Source organism: Dipodomys ordii, unplaced genomic scaffold (assembly GCF_000151885.1).
Source record: "Dipodomys ordii isolate 6190 unplaced genomic scaffold, Dord_2.0 Scaffold49, whole genome shotgun sequence".
NCBI lineage: Eukaryota > Metazoa > Chordata > Mammalia > Rodentia > Heteromyidae > Dipodomys > Dipodomys ordii.
Window position 1 is genome coordinate 10,534,395 of NW_012267265.1, and position 17,500 is coordinate 10,551,894.

A 17,500-nucleotide genomic window follows, 5' to 3' on the forward strand; every position below is an offset into this window, starting at 1 on the left:
TTTTTTAAATACATATTTTGTCCTAAAAAAGTCCTTGCTAAAACTTATTTTTAAAAAAATAAAGATGGGGCTGGGAAGGTGGCTCAGTGGTAGAGTGCTTGCCTCGCATGCATGAGTCCCTGGGTTCGATTCCTCAGCACCACATAAGGAAAAAAAAGCCGGAAGTGGTGCTGTGGCTCAAGTGGTATAGTGCCTAGTCTTGAGCTGAAGAGCTGAGGGACAGTACCCAGGCCTGAGTTAGGCCCCACGACCAGACCCAAAATTAATTAATTAATTAATTAAAGATGTTGCTAGGTGCTAGTGGTTTAGCCTATAAGCCTAGCTACTCAGGATATTGAGATCGAAGGATTGAGGTTCAAAATTGGTCCCGGCAAGAAAAGTCCATGAGACTCTCATCTCCAATTAGCCATCAAAAAGCCAGGCATGGAGGCTGTGTCTTAAGTGGTAGAATGCCAATTCAAGACCCAGTACCAGCACAAAAATTTAAAGATAAAAAAATAAGAGGACTAACTCTGGAATCATACTAAACCCCAACTATGAGCATTGCCATACACCATCTATGATGTGACTATGGACATATTACTTAAATTGTTGTTTTCTCACCTGTAAAATAGTACTGGTACTTACTGAATACAGTTACTAGTACATCTCAGAGCAACTGTTAACATTATTTAAGTGTTAACTATTACTTAATCAGATAAGATGATTGCATAATGCCATTGATTAAATAATAATAATCATTCCTTTAACCTTGAGACAGTTAACTCAACTTCAATCCAGAAATGTACATTTACCTCCTCTAAATATTGTTTCATTCAAAATAAAAATTCAAACCATTGTGGGTTTGTTTTGTAAAATGGTCCTGAGCTTGAACTCAAGACCTGGGTGCGATCCCTAAATTTTTTTCTCTCAAGGCTAGTATGCTACCACTTCAGCCATACCTCTACTTCTGGCTTTTTGGGGGTGGTTAATTGGAGAGAAAAGTCTGTGGACTTTTCCTGCATAGGCTGGCTTTGAACCTCCATCATCAGATCTAAGCCTAAGTAACTAAGATTATAGGCATGAGACACCAGGCTTAAATACCATTGTGATTTGAAAGGGGCATTGTCTTATTTTAAGAAACAAACCCTCTGTACAGTATTTTCACAATAAAAAATTATTTTAAAAAAGAAACAAAATTTAATAAACCAAATCATTTATTTTGTAAATCACAAATCTGTTGCTTTAACCTCAAGTCACCAAGATTGTGTGTGTGTGTGTGTATGTGTGTGTGTGTGTGTGTGTGTGTGTGTGTGTGTGTGTGTTCCTGTCCTAGGGCTTAAACTCACAGCCTGGGCAGTTTCTAAGCTTTTTTTTGCTCAAAGGTAGCATTCTAGCACTTGAGCAACAGCTCATTTCCAGCTTTTTTTAGTGCTTAATTGGAGATAAGTGTCTGATGAACTTTCTGCCCTGGCTTGCTTCACACTGAAATCCTCAGATCTCAGCCTTCTGAATAGCTAGGATTATAGGCGTGAGCCAGTGGCTCCCAGCTAAGTCACCAAGATTTTTAATATCTACAACATCCAACCTAATTTTCCAGTTACATGAATTCTATTTTACACATGAAAAATGAAAAATAGAAAGTAGTTTTGTAAATTGATTTCATTTATTAATAATTATATTGTGAGACTCTACAATTATTTAAAATTTCATGTTTGTGCAGTTCTTCACCATGGCATTAAGAATTCCTCACAGCTACACTGAAGCAGAGAATCTGACTCGTGTGACTCTATTCATAGCTTCTTTTTGGTTCATAAGTGAACTAGCTTGCAGTTCCCTATAAACATTATTTTTGCCAGTCCTGGGGCTTGAACTGTTTTCTTAGCTGGTTTTGGCCAAGGCTAGCACTCTACCACTTGAGCTATAGCACCACTTCTAGCTTTTCTGTATATGTGGTACTGAGGAATCAAACCAAGGGCTTCATGCATGCTAGGCAAGCACTCTATCACTAAGGTACATTCCCAGCCCTAGAAACATTTTTATTGAGATTTTTAAAAAAGATTTCCAGCAAGGTACCAGCTAGTTGAGATCTGAGGATTGCGGTTCAAAGGCAACCTAGGCAAGAAAGTCCATGAGACTGTTATCTCCAATTAAGCACAAAAAAAGCCAAAAGTAGAGCTTTGGCTAAAATGGAAGAGTAATAGCCTTGAACAATAGAAAAGAAAACAAACTCAAGGACAAAACCAAAACTTTTGAGTTCAAGCTCCAGGACTGGCACAAATTTCTTTTTCCTTGAGAAATATTATTAACTTATCTGGACTCTAGCCTGGGAAACTCATATATATCTGTGTGTTTGTCCTGGGATTTGAACTCTGCCTCGAATGCTCTGATTTGGCTTTTTTCACTCAAGGCTGGCATTCCACCACTTGAGCCATGTCATTACTTCTGGCTTTTTGCTGATTCATTGGAGATATGAGTCTCATGAACTTTCCTGCCTAGACTCACTTTGAACCATGATCCTCAGATCTCAGCTTCCTGAGTGGCTAAGATTACAGATGTAAATCCTAGCATCTGGCTTGAGATACATATGTCTTTAAACACAATATTTGCATGAAAGATGGCCAACATTCTTCTTTAAAATAACAATCTGTAAAATTAAACACTGCTGTCAAGCATATTTTCTCTCATTTGCAGAAGCTAGATATAAATATACCAGGACATAATAACTCATATAGGTCTCTAGGCATTCACTCACAGTGAGACCAAGGGAGGAATCTTAGGAGAGGGATAGAACGGCACAATGCTCATGTGTATCTGATCATACACAACAATATTTATTGAGATGAATTCCAGGAAAAGGAAACAAGAGGTTTTTTCCTTTTTTGCTGTTTTTGTTTTCTTTTCTTCTTATTCTGTTTGTTTATATGTCTTTGGAAATGTAAGAGAAGGCACAAAAATGGAGGGAGGGACAGAAAGTAAAAAAAATGCAGTAAAGGTACTCATTGGACACTATATTAAAAATTAACTGTATTTTTGTCATTTCAGAATATTTGTTGGCAATTATTAGTAAGAACCTGGTAAACTCTACTTATTCTACTTGATCTCCTTGTTGCTTTAATTGGAAATAATAAAGGGCTTTTGTGGCAAAGATTGCAGTTCAAAGCCAGCCCACCCCGAAAAATTCCTAAGACTCCATTTCCCAACTAACCTGCAAAGAGCCAGGCTCTCTGCTCTTCTCTGCTCTTTTCTAGCTCTTTTCTCTCTTTCCCTACCCCTTACCTGAAAAAAAAATTAACTGTATAACTTGTGGGTAGGGATAGGTGCTTAAAACTGGGAGAGAGCAAGGGAATGGGTAACATTGTGTAAAAAGAAATCAACTCTACCTAACTTATGTAACTGTAACCCCTCTGTATATCACCCTTATAGTTATAATTAAATTTTTTAAATAAATACATAAACACTGCCATTTAAAAGTACCTTAATAGTGAAGCATCACAAATTAGGTATTAGGTGAAATTTAAGGAAACATTAGCAATTTTTCAGCTTAACTCTTTTTCAAGAATGTTGTACTGTCTAAACTTGTTTAATATAACTTCTGTTAAGGACTATTTTTAATGTACTTACAGATATTTATGCATCAAAGCCCAATTTTCTTTAATAATACCTTTATTTGAGGATACTAGTGAACACTTCAATGTAAGTAATGCTATTGGTAAGGATTAAATTTCATGATATTTTTAGCCTTGTTAATACTTCATTGGCACTCATACCACTTTTTATGTATTTTTTCAGTATGTTGCTTCTTGTTACACAGCAACTAGTTTATATTTTTGTTTTCTACAAAGAAAATGCTAAAGCCAAGCATGGTGGTTCATGTTATAATCCTAACTACTACAAGAGATTGAGATCTGAGAAATTGATTCAAAGCCAGTTCAAGCAGGAAAGTTTGTTAGACTATATCCAATTAACCATCAAGCAGCTGGAAGTAGAGCTGTGGTTCAAGTGGTAGAGTACAAAGAAGAGCAAAGAAGCTCAGGGTCAGTGCCTAAGGCCTGAGTTCAAGCCCCAAGACTGACACACGAAAGAAAGAAAGAAAGAAAGAAAGAAAGAAAGAAAGAAAGAAAGAAAGAAAGAAAGAAAGAAAGAAAGAAAGAAAGAAGAAAGAGGAAGGAAGGAAGGAAGGAAGGGAGGGAGGGAGGAAGGAAGGGAGGGAGGAAGTGAGGAAGGAAGGGAGGGAGGGAGGAGGGAGGGAGGAGGGAGAAAAAAGAAAAGAAAAGAAAATTGCAATAACATTATATGGTTGTAAAATCATATTTTTATTTGTTCCCATATATAGAATAGATGTGAAGATGGTGCAGAGAAAAGTTGTTGCTCAGTAGGAGAATTAGGTGGGCAAGGAAAGAGAAGGCATTAGAGAGGATTTTTTTCCTGAGAAAAATATATGTACATCTGGAAAACCATGGTTAACTCCTTGGCACAATAAAGCACACTAAAAATTATGCCTGTAATCCTAGCTATTCAGAAGGCTGAGATCTGAGGATCGCTGTTTGAAGCTAGCCTGAGCAGGAAAAGTCCATTAGATTCTTATCTCTCATTATACACCAAAAATCCAGACATAGAGCTGTGGCTCAAATGGCAGAACACCAGCCTTGAGAGGAAAATCTCAAAGACAGTGTCCAGGCCCTGGGTTTAATCCCAAATTCTACCAGAAATACAAATCAACAGGGCACACAAAGCTAGACAGTGGTAGCTCACACCTGTCACCCTCAGTTACTCAGGAAGCTGAGATGTGAGGATTGAGGTTCAAAGCCAGCCCAGGCAGAAAGTCATGACACTCTTATCTCCAATTAACAACCAGAAAACCAAAAGTGGCTCTGTGGCTCAAGTGGTAGAGTGCTAGCCTTGAGCTGAAGAGCTCAGGGACAGCACCCAGCCCCAGAGTTCAAGCCCCACCACAGACAAAAAAAAAAAAGAGGTGATAGAGTACTAGCCTTGAGCAAAAAGAGCTCAGTGACAACATTCAGGCCTAAAGTTCAAGCCTCAGTACCAGCACACAAAGAAATAAAATGAAATAAACAAAAATAGAAGTGGCACTGTGGCTCAATTGGTAGAGCACTAGCCTTGAGCACATAGAGGCCCACGGACAGTGCCCAGGTCCTGAGTTCAAGCCCCACAACCAACAAAAAGAAAAATAAATAAAGTAAAATAAAATAAATGGCATGTATCATTCTGGGTTAATTTACTTGGTGGCTTGTTGTTCTTGTAGAGGGTAGAAAAATATTTCACATTATCCCAAAATTTAAACATCTCATTTTTTTTGTCAGTGATAGGGCTTGAACTCAGGGGCTGGATGCTGTCCCTTGAACTCTTTCTCTCAATGCTAGTGCTCTACACTTTGAACCACAGCTTCACTTCTAGTTTTTGAGTGGCTAATTGGAGATAAGAGTCTCACAGGGACTTTTCTGCCTGGGCTGGCTTCAAACCTCCATCCTCAGATCTCAACCTTCTGAGTAGCTAGGATTATAGGCATGAGCCACTGCCACCCAGCTTAAACATCTCGTTTTTGTGTAAGAAAAGCTTCAAGTTGTAAAGCATATGAACCTACAACATCTACTCCTTCAGTCACCTGCAGGAGAGCCTTTTTGCCCTTTTGCCATTGAACAGATTTCTGAAGCATTGCCTTGTAATCTCCTACAATCTGCTCTTCTTTCTACCAGTAATGAAGCAGCTTCATGGAAAGTAAGCAATTGTGGAAAATTTTTCTTCATCTTAAGTTTCAGATCATCTTTCTGACAACACTCCAGTATTTCTAGGTCTCCAATCTGAGTGGATGGTACATTATTGGACACATCACCAGCCACAGTTGGGTCAATTTTTTTCACCCTACTTGCATATCTTAAAAGTGTTAAGAGTAATTTGACAAGATGTTGTTTCTGGATTGTGCACCTGCAAGAGTTTTCACCTATGAATAAATCTCCTAACAACTGAGTGAGTTTACTTGCATGGAAAGGAGTGAGGTTTATTTCTAAGACTCTGATGTACTCCTCGAGTGTTAAAAGGGTTGTTGTTTTTCTATTCATCTCAACATCTTCATACCTGTCGAACTATCAGATGAGAGAAGCACTTGCCCTGTAGTTTGCTTTTCCTTCTAAGAATAATCTGAACCACTGCATGAGTCTGAGATAAATGTGTATTCCCTAATGTTTGACCCTTTCGCCACTGGGGCATGAGTGAGTTTTGGTACACCTTTAACAAATCTGACCTGTTCCTATAAGCTCAGCACTTGGACAGGCCGTTTTCCAATCTTCTAGAATCCTTTTTTTTTGTTGTTGTTTTTGGGTCCGGTCATGGGGCCTGAACTCTGGGCCTGGGCGCTGTCCCTCAGCTCTTCAGCTCAAGGCTAGCGCTCTACCACTTGAGCCACAGCACCACTTCTGGATTTTTTTTCTTTTTGCTTATGTGGTGCTGAGGAATCAAACCCAGGGCCTCAGGCATGCAAAGCAAGCGCTCTACCACTGAGCCACCTTCCCAGCCCTCACACTGTACTTTTAACACATTCTCTTCTGCCACATTCCCATTGCTCTCCTCTTATCTCCCTCTCTTTTCCCAACAGCATTTTTGGGGAATTTTATTTTGCTGCACTTGTGCGTGTGTGTGTGTGTGTGTGTGTGTGTGTGTGTGTATACTCGCGTGCACGCGCACACATGCACGCATGCACAACACCCTTTGATCCTCTTCACCTTTCAATATTCCCTCCTTTCCCTCTACCCTTCCCCCAGACCCCCTCCTAGACAGTCCTCCTGTGCCAGTATCACTACTACCATCATTTTAGGTTTACATTTGTTTACTTTGGCTGAGGATGTTGGAGGTGGAGATATTTCTGTTCAAATTCTTCATCTGGTACAAGGTCAGGATTAGGTGAAAAGGTAGTCTCCGAGTCAATCTCTGTGTTTTTTGTATCTTCACTTCCTAGCCATTCAATAGTTACACTTCCATTATTTTCATTTAAAGGTGTTTACCACTGCTTGGGAGATTGCTTGTAGTTTCCTCTGAAATTCCAGTCTGGATCTTGCTGAAGTAGGTCAATGTCATCACATCCTGAAAGCACTGGCTCACACCTCTTAGCTTACTCCGCAGGTAGTGATCAGATGGATCATGTCTTGTGGGCAGCCTGGGCTAAAAGTTAACAACCAACAACCTATCTCAACCAACAAGTCAGGCATGGTTGCACATGAATTTAATCCTAGATATACGGGAGATGTAGGTAAGAGGATCGTGGTCCAAATGCAGCTCTGACAAAAACATGAGTCCCTCTCCAAAAAATGACTAAAGCAGAGAGGGCCAGGGGGCTTAAGTGGTTAAGTGCTTGCCCAGCAAGTGTGAGGCCATGAGTACAAACCCTAATAGCTCTCCCCACCAAAAAGTTAAAAAAATTAAAAATATAAGTTATTTAGTCATGTGCCTGTAATCTCAGTATTCAGGAAACTGAGGCAGGAGGATTAAAGTTCAAGGCCAGTCTGAGCTACATAGAAATAAAATAAAAATCATTTTGTGATTTCATGGGAAGGAGGTGACCTAATTGCTAGATGGTCATTGTTTTAACCAGCATTTTAAATAACTACAAGCTTGTCAGTCCTCCAATATAACATGTTTCCATTCACAAAATGTTCTTTTAAATGGATTAAAATGTTAAAAACTTTGGAGTTTCTGTAGTTCACACCCCAGGGGTAAAAAAAAAAATAGTGTATTCTCATACAATGTACTAAGTGTTTTTAGAAGAGATATGTGAAATGACTCTAAAAGGTAATTTTCAAGTTAGTATAATGTAAAGCATGTTGGTTAGTAGCTGGTACATAAGTGTTAAGTTCATGTTACCACTACTTTGCAAATCAGAAAAACAGCTAAGTTAAACAACATACTCAAGATCATACAACCAAAGTGAGTGCAGTGATATGTGCCTGTAATCCCAGCAGTAGGGAGGCTGAGTCAGATTGTGCTCCAGGCTAGTATGAGATACAAAATGGGACTGTTTCCAAACATATACATACATGTATACATACATACATAGACCACTCAGCTAGAAACCTGAGGTTTTACTGACTCAAGTGCTGACTGGTATATAGCCATAAGATTCATGTTTAACTCAATGTATTATCTGAAGTTGACTCCCTAATTGTGTATCAGACAAAATCTACCAGTACAGTTTTGCTTGTTGCCAGTTTGGTAGGTTGTTTTACAGAACATAGAATGAATTTAAAAGTAGTTTGTGAAGATAAATTGCCATGTATTTTACTGTGTGTGTGTGTGCACGCACGTGCGCGCAGTTTTTAGTTGTTCTTGTTTTTGGTCCTGGGGTTTGAACTCTGGGCCTGGGGCACTGTCCCTGAGCTCTTCAGCTCAAGGTGAACGCTCTACCACTTGAACCACAGCACTAATTCTGGTTTTCTGGAGGTTAATTGGAGAAAGAGTCTCACAGACTTTCCTTCCCAGGCTGGCTTTGAACTGCGATCCTCAGATCTCAGCCTTCTGAGTACCGATTTGATAATATTTTTAAGCTATACAAAGTTGGCCTCTTACATTAGGTATTTGTGGCTCATGTAACCTAGTTACTCAGGAGGCTGATATTTTGAGGACTGTGGTTCAAAGCCAGCCTGGGCAGGAAAATCCTTGAGACTCTTATCTCTATTTAGCCACCAAAAATCCAGAAGTATAGTTGTAGTTCAAGTAGAAGCAAAAAAGCTAAAGGACTACACCCTGGCTCTAAGTTAAACTTCAGTATCAGCACATGATAATAAATTGCCTCGGGCTGTGAAGGTTGCTCAGTGGTAGAGAGCTTGCCTTGCATGCCTGAGGCCCTGGGTTCGATTCCTCAGCACTACATAAGCAAAAAGAAAAAAGCCGGAAGTGGCGCTGTGGCTCAAGAGGTAGAGTGCTAGCCTTGAGCTGAAGAGCTGAGGGACAGCGCCCAGGCCCAGAGTTCAGGCCCCACGACCGGACCCCCTCCCCCAAAAAAGAAAAGAAATTGCCTCTCGTATCTGTGATTCATATCTTATGTATATAACAATATATTTATGTCCCCTTCATGAGCACTAGCATAATTATTGCTAGAAAACTGGAAAACATTACTTATATCAAAGAGCTAAGTCCTGCTACTCAAGAGGCTGAGATCTATGGACCATAGTTTGAAGCCAGCCCAGGCAGGAAAGTCTGTGACTCATCTCCAACCACTAAAAAGCCAGAAATGGAGCTGTGGCTCAAGTGTAAAGCCCTAGAATTCAGAGCACACGAATTCAGAGACAGTGTCAGGCCAAATGGCACACACCCATGTGCACACACATGTGCACACACACATACACACACACACCAAGAAGCTAAAAACCAAAGGCCCAGATGAATTATGAGTCCTTTCAAATTCCTTTCCACTAATAAGCATGCTTAAAACACAGGTTATCACCCTGATTCCAGACAACAGCCCTTATATAGTGCTCATTTTTCTCCTCAGACTTAAGTAGAATTTGAGAGTTTTCAAGTTAATTTTCATGTATGAGCTGCTGAAAGCTCACTGAAGAAAGGAAAGCACTCACTCACTGAGTGAATGTTTCCCTATTATTATGTGCTAGAGCTTCCAGAGCATGCCTGAATAGAAACCAGTATTAAGATAACACTAGATTTTTCATTCACTTCCCCAAATATGATTGAGCTCCAACTTTCCACTAAACATTGGAATTTATTGTTAACACATTCATTGAATTAAAAACAATAACAACAATGTTGGTGGGCACCAGTGGTTTATCCCTGTAATCCTAGGAGGCTAAGATCTGAGTGAGGATCATGGTTCAAAGCCATCCTGGGCAGGAAAGTTTGTGAGAACTCTCTCCTCCAATTAATCAGTAATAAGCCAGAAATGGTAGAATACTAGCCTTGAGTTCAGGAACAGGGTCCAGACTCTGAGTTCAAGTCTTAGGACACGTGCGCACGCACGCATGCACGCACGCACACGCACGCACGCACACACACACACACGGTTTTTGTATAATAGAAGTGAAAAATGTAATCTTAATCCTAAGGAAAGCCTACATTCCTATTGAGGAGGCAAGTACAAAAAAACCAGTAACACCTTTAAACAGTAGGTAAGTGGTGTAATGCATTGCAGAGAATAAATTTAAAGATGATCAATGCAGGAGGCTTGAGTCACAAAGGAAGATCTCGGGGGTTATAAGTGAGGTGGAATTTGGATGATACAACTTCTATAAATAGGGCAGTTCAGTTAACAACAATTCATTTAAATTTATGATGTGCCAGTAACTATCAAGACTTTTATTTAACCCTCACAAGCTTGAGACAGATTCTTAGAGAAACAAACTCAGGTTGTCACTTGGGTGACTCTCCATTACTAAAGGATGATCAAGAATAAAGAAAGACATTGAATATTGCTGGGGTATACAAGACATACTTGTCTTTAGTATTCATTCATTCATTCAATAGCCTGACAGCATAGGTCAGTCCAGGATGCTTTTCTTGTGAAATTTCCCTAGTTCTAACTTCTCTTTGGAATATCATTTTCTATCTCTCTATAATGTATTTAAATAACCACTTGAACCATAATATAAGCACTTCAATTTTAGATCCCAAAAATCTAACTAGATATTCTTCACAAATTCTGCTTATTCAATCTTATTTGCAGCCTCAAAAAATAGAATTGCAGCCATCTTGTAATCTAGAACTGTTAGCCTACCTTGACTCTTCCCTTCAGCTGTTGTAAATGAAAAACCAAACTCACAGGATTTATCAAAGCTCCAGAAGGGTTTCTTTGCTTGTTGTCATTGGATTTTTTTAAGTTAAAGGAAGCTAAGAAGTATGGAAACAAAATAGGGAGATCCCTGAGAGCGCCTAGGCCAGCTCTGAGGAAAGGCCCTCATTCCATCTTGATGTAAGTCTACTGCACAACCATGCCACAGCATACTATTTGTATTCTCTGCCCAGCATATATAGGGAATTGAACATATTCATAATTCCCATAGTAGTAGCAACAAATATGAAGCTTTTGTGTTCAACTGTCAGTATAGAATCACTCAGGGAACGTTAATAATAGATGCCTGAATTCCACCTCTGAAGATTTTTATTTCATTTATTTATTTTTTATTTTTTTGGCCTGAACTCTGGGCCTGGGCACTGTCCCTCAACTCTTCAGCTCAAGGCTAGTGCTCTACCACATAAGCCACAGCGCCACTTCCGGTTTTTTCTGCTTATGTTGTGCTGAGGAATCGGAACCCAAGGCCTTATGCATACGAGGCAAGCACTCTACCAATGAGCCACCTTCCCAGCCCCTGAAGATTCTTTATTCTGGAAGAGAAGTCTTAATGTTTAACCTCATAAGGAGGTTGAGAACTGCTAAGCTCAAAACTTTTGTCTTACTTAATGCCCATAAATGAGGAAGATATCACTTCACTGATGGAAATAACAGATTTGAAGTTTAATTTACACAATACCACTGGGCAAACAGAACTGAGCCTCAGCACTATTCATGTGAAATGATCTATTCCAGTGAATGTGTTAAGTTAGAAATTTTTTAAAATCTAATAAACAGAATATCCCATAAACTTTAATGTCTGGAAGGGATTAACTTTTGAAAGTCCATTACCTCATTATAACACCAAGGATTGTAGAATTATGGTAAAGGCTAGAATAAATCATTTCTTGAGATCTGCTCAGCACAATGTAATGCTTAATATAATGATAACCTCTCTTTTGGCAGGCCAGCTGTGTGGCCCACATTCCTAAAAGTTCACAACAATGGAAAGAAATGGAAGCATGAAATACATTTTCCTGTATTTACATAGACTGTACCTTGGCCAACATATATTTAATTCAGTTTACCATTTCCTGAAAGCATTCTGGGCTATATAAAATGGCTAACCCATCTACTAGCACTTTCAGTGCTTTCACTACATTTGACAACAAATCCAGTGGAGACCAAGCATCAAGTATCTCCCATATAATCTTCCTACACTCAATATTCTTCCTCATGAACACTGTAGAGAAAATTGAAATCAGCATTTTTCTTTTATCAAATTCAGTCACTCTTCAACTGGTAATACTTGTGCATAAGCTACCTTTTGAAAGAATTCCATCATTTAAAATTCTTGTGTCATGTTTAAACATTATGCTATTTGCCTTACCTTAGCAACTATAAACAAGAACTATATTTCAATATATTAACCCAAGAGAAAGCTTGAATTGGGGGAAAAAAAGACAGTGCAAAAAATGCATGAGTGCTATAAGAGTTTAATTGTAAGACAAAAGCACTACTACATTATAATTTAAACATAGTAATCTTTCAGAAAAGAAAAATTAATGCAAATTAAAAACCCCATAAAAGCCCACTATAAACTTCTGTAGGCTCTAGAAATGGAACTCTTGGTTCCAATAGAATTTGCTTGGGAAGGATATTTCTTAAAAATGTTAAATGGTACAGAGAACATCGTGTGATTTTAAATCAAGTCAACTAAGTACTAAGAAGACATGCTGATAGGTCTTAATACATAAAACTGATTAGTAGTAGCATGCTTTATGAATGATTGTAGAAGCAATTTACAACAAATTTCTGAGCATTTCAAAATACTATTTACTGCCTTAGCCAATTAACTATAACTCAAAAAGCCATCTTCCAAATTTTTAAGGGTTGAACTTCATCAGTCTCGTATTTTATAAAAATGTGACTAAGTTCTGTGTAAGCCACGGCCATCAGTACAAAAGAGGCAATTAAGTAATTCCTTTCCACTCGTATTTATTCAAAGCACTCTCCATGACAAGCTAAACGTCACATTTAGGTACTGGCATTAAATAGTCCTCCTCTGTTTCCTCCAATACTTTTCTTTTCCCTAGGAGAAATGTAATAACCCAGGAAATCAACCCTGCCTATAAATTCTAGAGTGCAAACAGAATACAGTCAATCCAATTACAAAATAAAACATACAAGTAAGTCTTGAAGTAGATTCTTCCCAACATCAAAGGAGATTTCCAAAATAGAATCCTGTAATTCCATGAACACAAGTCACTAATGAATTAGTGGCTTTCAGTGTTTTTTTTTTGAAGCCCTTGAAAAATCCCTCCCATCACAAAACGAACTTAACAAATGGACTGCTATAAGAACACCCTGCTCTTATGTAGGAACTAATTCCTCTGAAGTGTTTCAATCTTTTTAAATACAACAATTTTATAATTTTCTTTTGCATAGCCTTATAAAAACAGCTATCCATCCCAAGTTTCCTCTCTTTACAGGAAAAAATTCACTATCGTGTAACAATTAACTTCCTAAATTACACAGTCCCTGGGAAACCCAGGTTCTTCACCTAAGGCCATTTATAATGAGCAGTACTTGGAACTACACATCCTTCTTAAGAATCTGAGGTGCAAGGCCCAATCGGACACTATATAACTAGTCCAACTGGAGACAACAAAAAGTTAATTTCAATCAGATTTGTTGGTTACCAATTAATGTGACAGATGACAAAGGTTAATGACCAAGGGATTTGGGCAAAACACAGAAAAGGAGGTGTATTGTCTAGTGAACTTATCAATCTAATCCAACCAGGTTCCCAGCCTATCCCCACCTCCATTTTCTTCCCTGCCACTTGGTAAGGTACTATTGCTATCATCTTGTACACTCATTAAAATACTGTTTTTCACACTAGATGAAGGACCATGATCAAAATGCTGAGCAGTTTCCTTTTTAAAAAATGTGCCCTTGTTTTTATACATGAGGTAAAATTAAAAGTCAAAAAACTTCATGTAGTAGCACATTCACTGTCTTAAAGCAATGGTTCTTAATATACTTCGGTAGCAACCATCACTTGGATAAGTGAAATACAGAATCCATGGCAATACCCCATGATGGATTCTAATGCAAATGGCCTAACGTCCCTTCCCTAATTTACCAGATTATGGGCAAATAACAAACCAGGTACTCAATTTGTGCAACTAAGTATTTATCTTCCTAGAATCATTTTATCCATTAAGCTTTTCAGGCAAGATTCCTGAAGTGTACTAAATTCTAATAGCTTAAATGTGGCTAGGAGTGAAATAAATTATGTATACTTCCAAACCTTGTCAAAAAAATTTTTTTAATCATTTTCTATGGTTTGGAGTTATCTCTAAAAGTGACCATCCTATTAAGGTGTACTACTAGGACACCATCCCCAAATAAATTTACTCCATTATCACTGGATTTTGCATGGATCTTGATTTTGCCAATGCAGACTAAACTGACCCCAAAACTAATAAACTCATATATTTCAAGATCAACACAAATGCTAATAGTAGACAGTAAGTTCAGTTCCTCTGGCTTCTAAAATTTGTAATACCTAAACATAAATTGCTCACAAAGTACAAGGTAACCTTCACTACAAAACAGATAACCCAAGCAGTGAAATAGAAGTACACGTTTCTAATGCATGTAATGCATTAGATCTTAACCTTGTAAGCCTACCTCAGCATCAAGGGGCAATGTTCTACAAATGTAATGGATTCCACTTTAGGAACCATAAAGTGCAATGAATCAACTATCATCCTAGTGTGTAGAGTATGACTACAAGATTCTGAACTTTGGGGCTGGGAAGGTGGCTCAGTGGTAGAGCGATTGCCTTACATGCATGAGGCCCTGGGTTCGATTCCTCAGCACCACATAAGCAAAAAGAAAAAAGCCGGAAGTGGTGCTATGTCTCAAGTGGTAGAGTGCTAGCCTTGAGCTGAAGAGCTGAGGGACAATGCCCAGGCCCAGAGTTCAGGCCCCACTACCCAAAAAAAAAAAAGATTCTGAACTTTAAGCACACATTGAAATTTAAAGGAATGAATAGGAATAAGTGTAGAGTTCCAGGGAAATTAATTCAATCAGCAGTACTGAATAAATTTTGAAATCTGAGGAGAGCATACACAAAAGGCTCATTACCTCATAACAAGTGGAATTGTTCATTCTAAATTTGCCAGACTGGGAACTAAAATTAAAAGTACATTAATAGTCCATTAGTTCTTTTTGACACAGGTTCTTTTACTTTATAGACCACTTCTTAGAAACATACTGGGATGTTAATTTACCTGCCTCTTGATTCACCCAAACTTTCACAAAACATCAAACACTCCACACAAAACACTCTTAGACCTTCACCCTTCTGAAATCCTAGCAGCATTAGTTTTTTTAGCTGGGAAATAGGAAAATACTGGGGGGCAGGGGGAAGTAAGGAAAATATGAGGAAAGCAACAAAATCTTAGAAGCATCAAATCTGAGCTTAAAAAATAAAACCTGAACATTGTGTCAGCATCAAGATCATCAGAAACACCAATTCCAGCAAAACTTTATTAGCAGACAAAGTACCAGTACAAACATAGGTAAAGGTCAAGAGATTTAACCTACTTGATAATCTAAATTCAACCTGCAAGCGTTTATAACTTATCAGAAATCCTCTAATTTCCCACTGACTTCCCTACCTTGCAAGAACTGAAGATGTTCCCTGAAGCAGGTACCTATTTGACTGAACAGGTACCTAGCGATCAAAGTAATATCCCCTGGTCTTTTTCCCTAAGAGATCAGAAACACTGGAAGCCCTTTTCAGGGAGTGGTGAAATATTTCTGTTGAGCCTGGTATTATCAAAGTGTTCTTCAATATAAGAGCCAGATCATCCAACAGCTAATCTCAGTAACGGCTCAAACAAAATCACTATTAGAAATGAGATGACATTTAATCATCTTTAAAAAGGTTTAGAAATTAAGTTGTACAAACTGTTCACAAGTGGCTGAAAGTGAAGCTGTGGCTCAAGTGGTAGAGCGCTAGTCTTGAGCAAAAAGACTCAGGAGTGCCCAGAGCTTGAGTTCAAGTCCCAGGACCAGCACCAAAAAGTGACTGAAATGAGAAAAAAAAAAGATGCCTTAGTCTCATGCCCTTTAAGTAGGACAGAGGACAAGTACCAGGAAAAATTGGCTAACAGTTTCCAAAACTCAAAAGTTTATACAACATAAAACGCACTGATTCTCAGCACAATGGCTGCAATAAACCCAAGAATTGGGTAGTTTTGAGTAAAAAAATTTCATGAGGATCCAAATTCACAATATCACATTTCCTCAGACCTTTCCCTATCCAACCAAACTAGTAATCTGGTTAGGGTATAGAAGAGAGGAAGAAAGGCCTCAAAGATTATTTGAAGCATTTTATCTAAAGGACAGAACATTTAACAGGAAAAGGGAACTCCAGAACTATAGCAAAGCAGCTACTTAAGATCTGAAACACAACAGGTGCAAACTGGAATATGGAAAGCCATGAAGAAAAATACAAGGCTGCTAATTTGTTTGTATACATGGCAAAGGCAGCCCCCAGACTTAATAACATTTATCCTGATCAAGAGTTTAATACCTAAAGTAGATCTGAAAACGGGAATTAAAAACAAAGCAAAGCCCTGGTGGCTCATGCCTGTAATCCTAGCTACTCATGAGGCTTAAATCTAGGATCATTCCAGTAGTATTGACTCTTACCTCCAATTAATCACCCAAAAATTACAAAGTTGTGGCTCAAGTGGTAGAACATCATCCTTGAGCAAAAAGCTAAGTGCCAAGGCCCCAAGTTCAAGGCGCACGCGCGCACACACACACACACAGGTTGAACTGGGCTGTATGTAGTGGCTCATACCTATAATCCGAGCTACTGAGGAGTCTGAGATCTGAGGATCGTGGTTTCAAAGCTAGCTTGGGCAGAAAAGGTCATGAGACTCTCATGTCTAATTAATCACTTAAAAACCCAAAGTGGAGCTGTGGCTCAAGGTGGCACAGCACTAGCCTTAACCCAAAGAACTCAGGGACAGCGCCCAGTAGGAGTTCAAGCCCTGCAACCAACCAACAAACACAGGTTGAGTGTAACTTTTATAACTGGGACTTCCAAAATTTGCTAGTGGCTCACATTTGTAACCATAGCTACTTAGGAGATGCAAATAAAGGACAAAAAGTCATTTGGGTAGAAATAAAGATTCCATCTCCAGAACATAACGCAAAACAAATGAAAATGAGGTGTGACTCGTGGTAGAGCAAGCCAAATGAAGAAGCTGAATGTGAGGCTGAATTCAAATTCAAGGACATTAGAAAAAAATAACTGAGGTCTAACATATCTAACAACTCCCTCCCTTTCCCATTAAAGATAAGGAAGTCTCAAAAACATGGGGCTGGGCTGGGAAGGTGTAGCTCCGCAGTAGAGGCCCTGGGTTCGATTCCTCAGCACCACATAAACAGAAAAAGCAGGAAGTGGCGCTGTGGCTCCAGTGGTAGAGCCACTAGCCTTGAGCTGAAGAGCTGAGGGACAGCGCCCAGACCCAGAGTTCAGGCCCCATGACTGGGGGGGGGGGGGGGGGGCGGGAACAGAGCTGAGGGACAGCGCCCAGGCCCAGAGTTCAAGCTCCACGAAGGACCAAAAAACAAAAACAAAATTGATCTGGTAGTTTACCACACCAAACCTTTTTTAATGTATTCCACTGAGGCTTTACA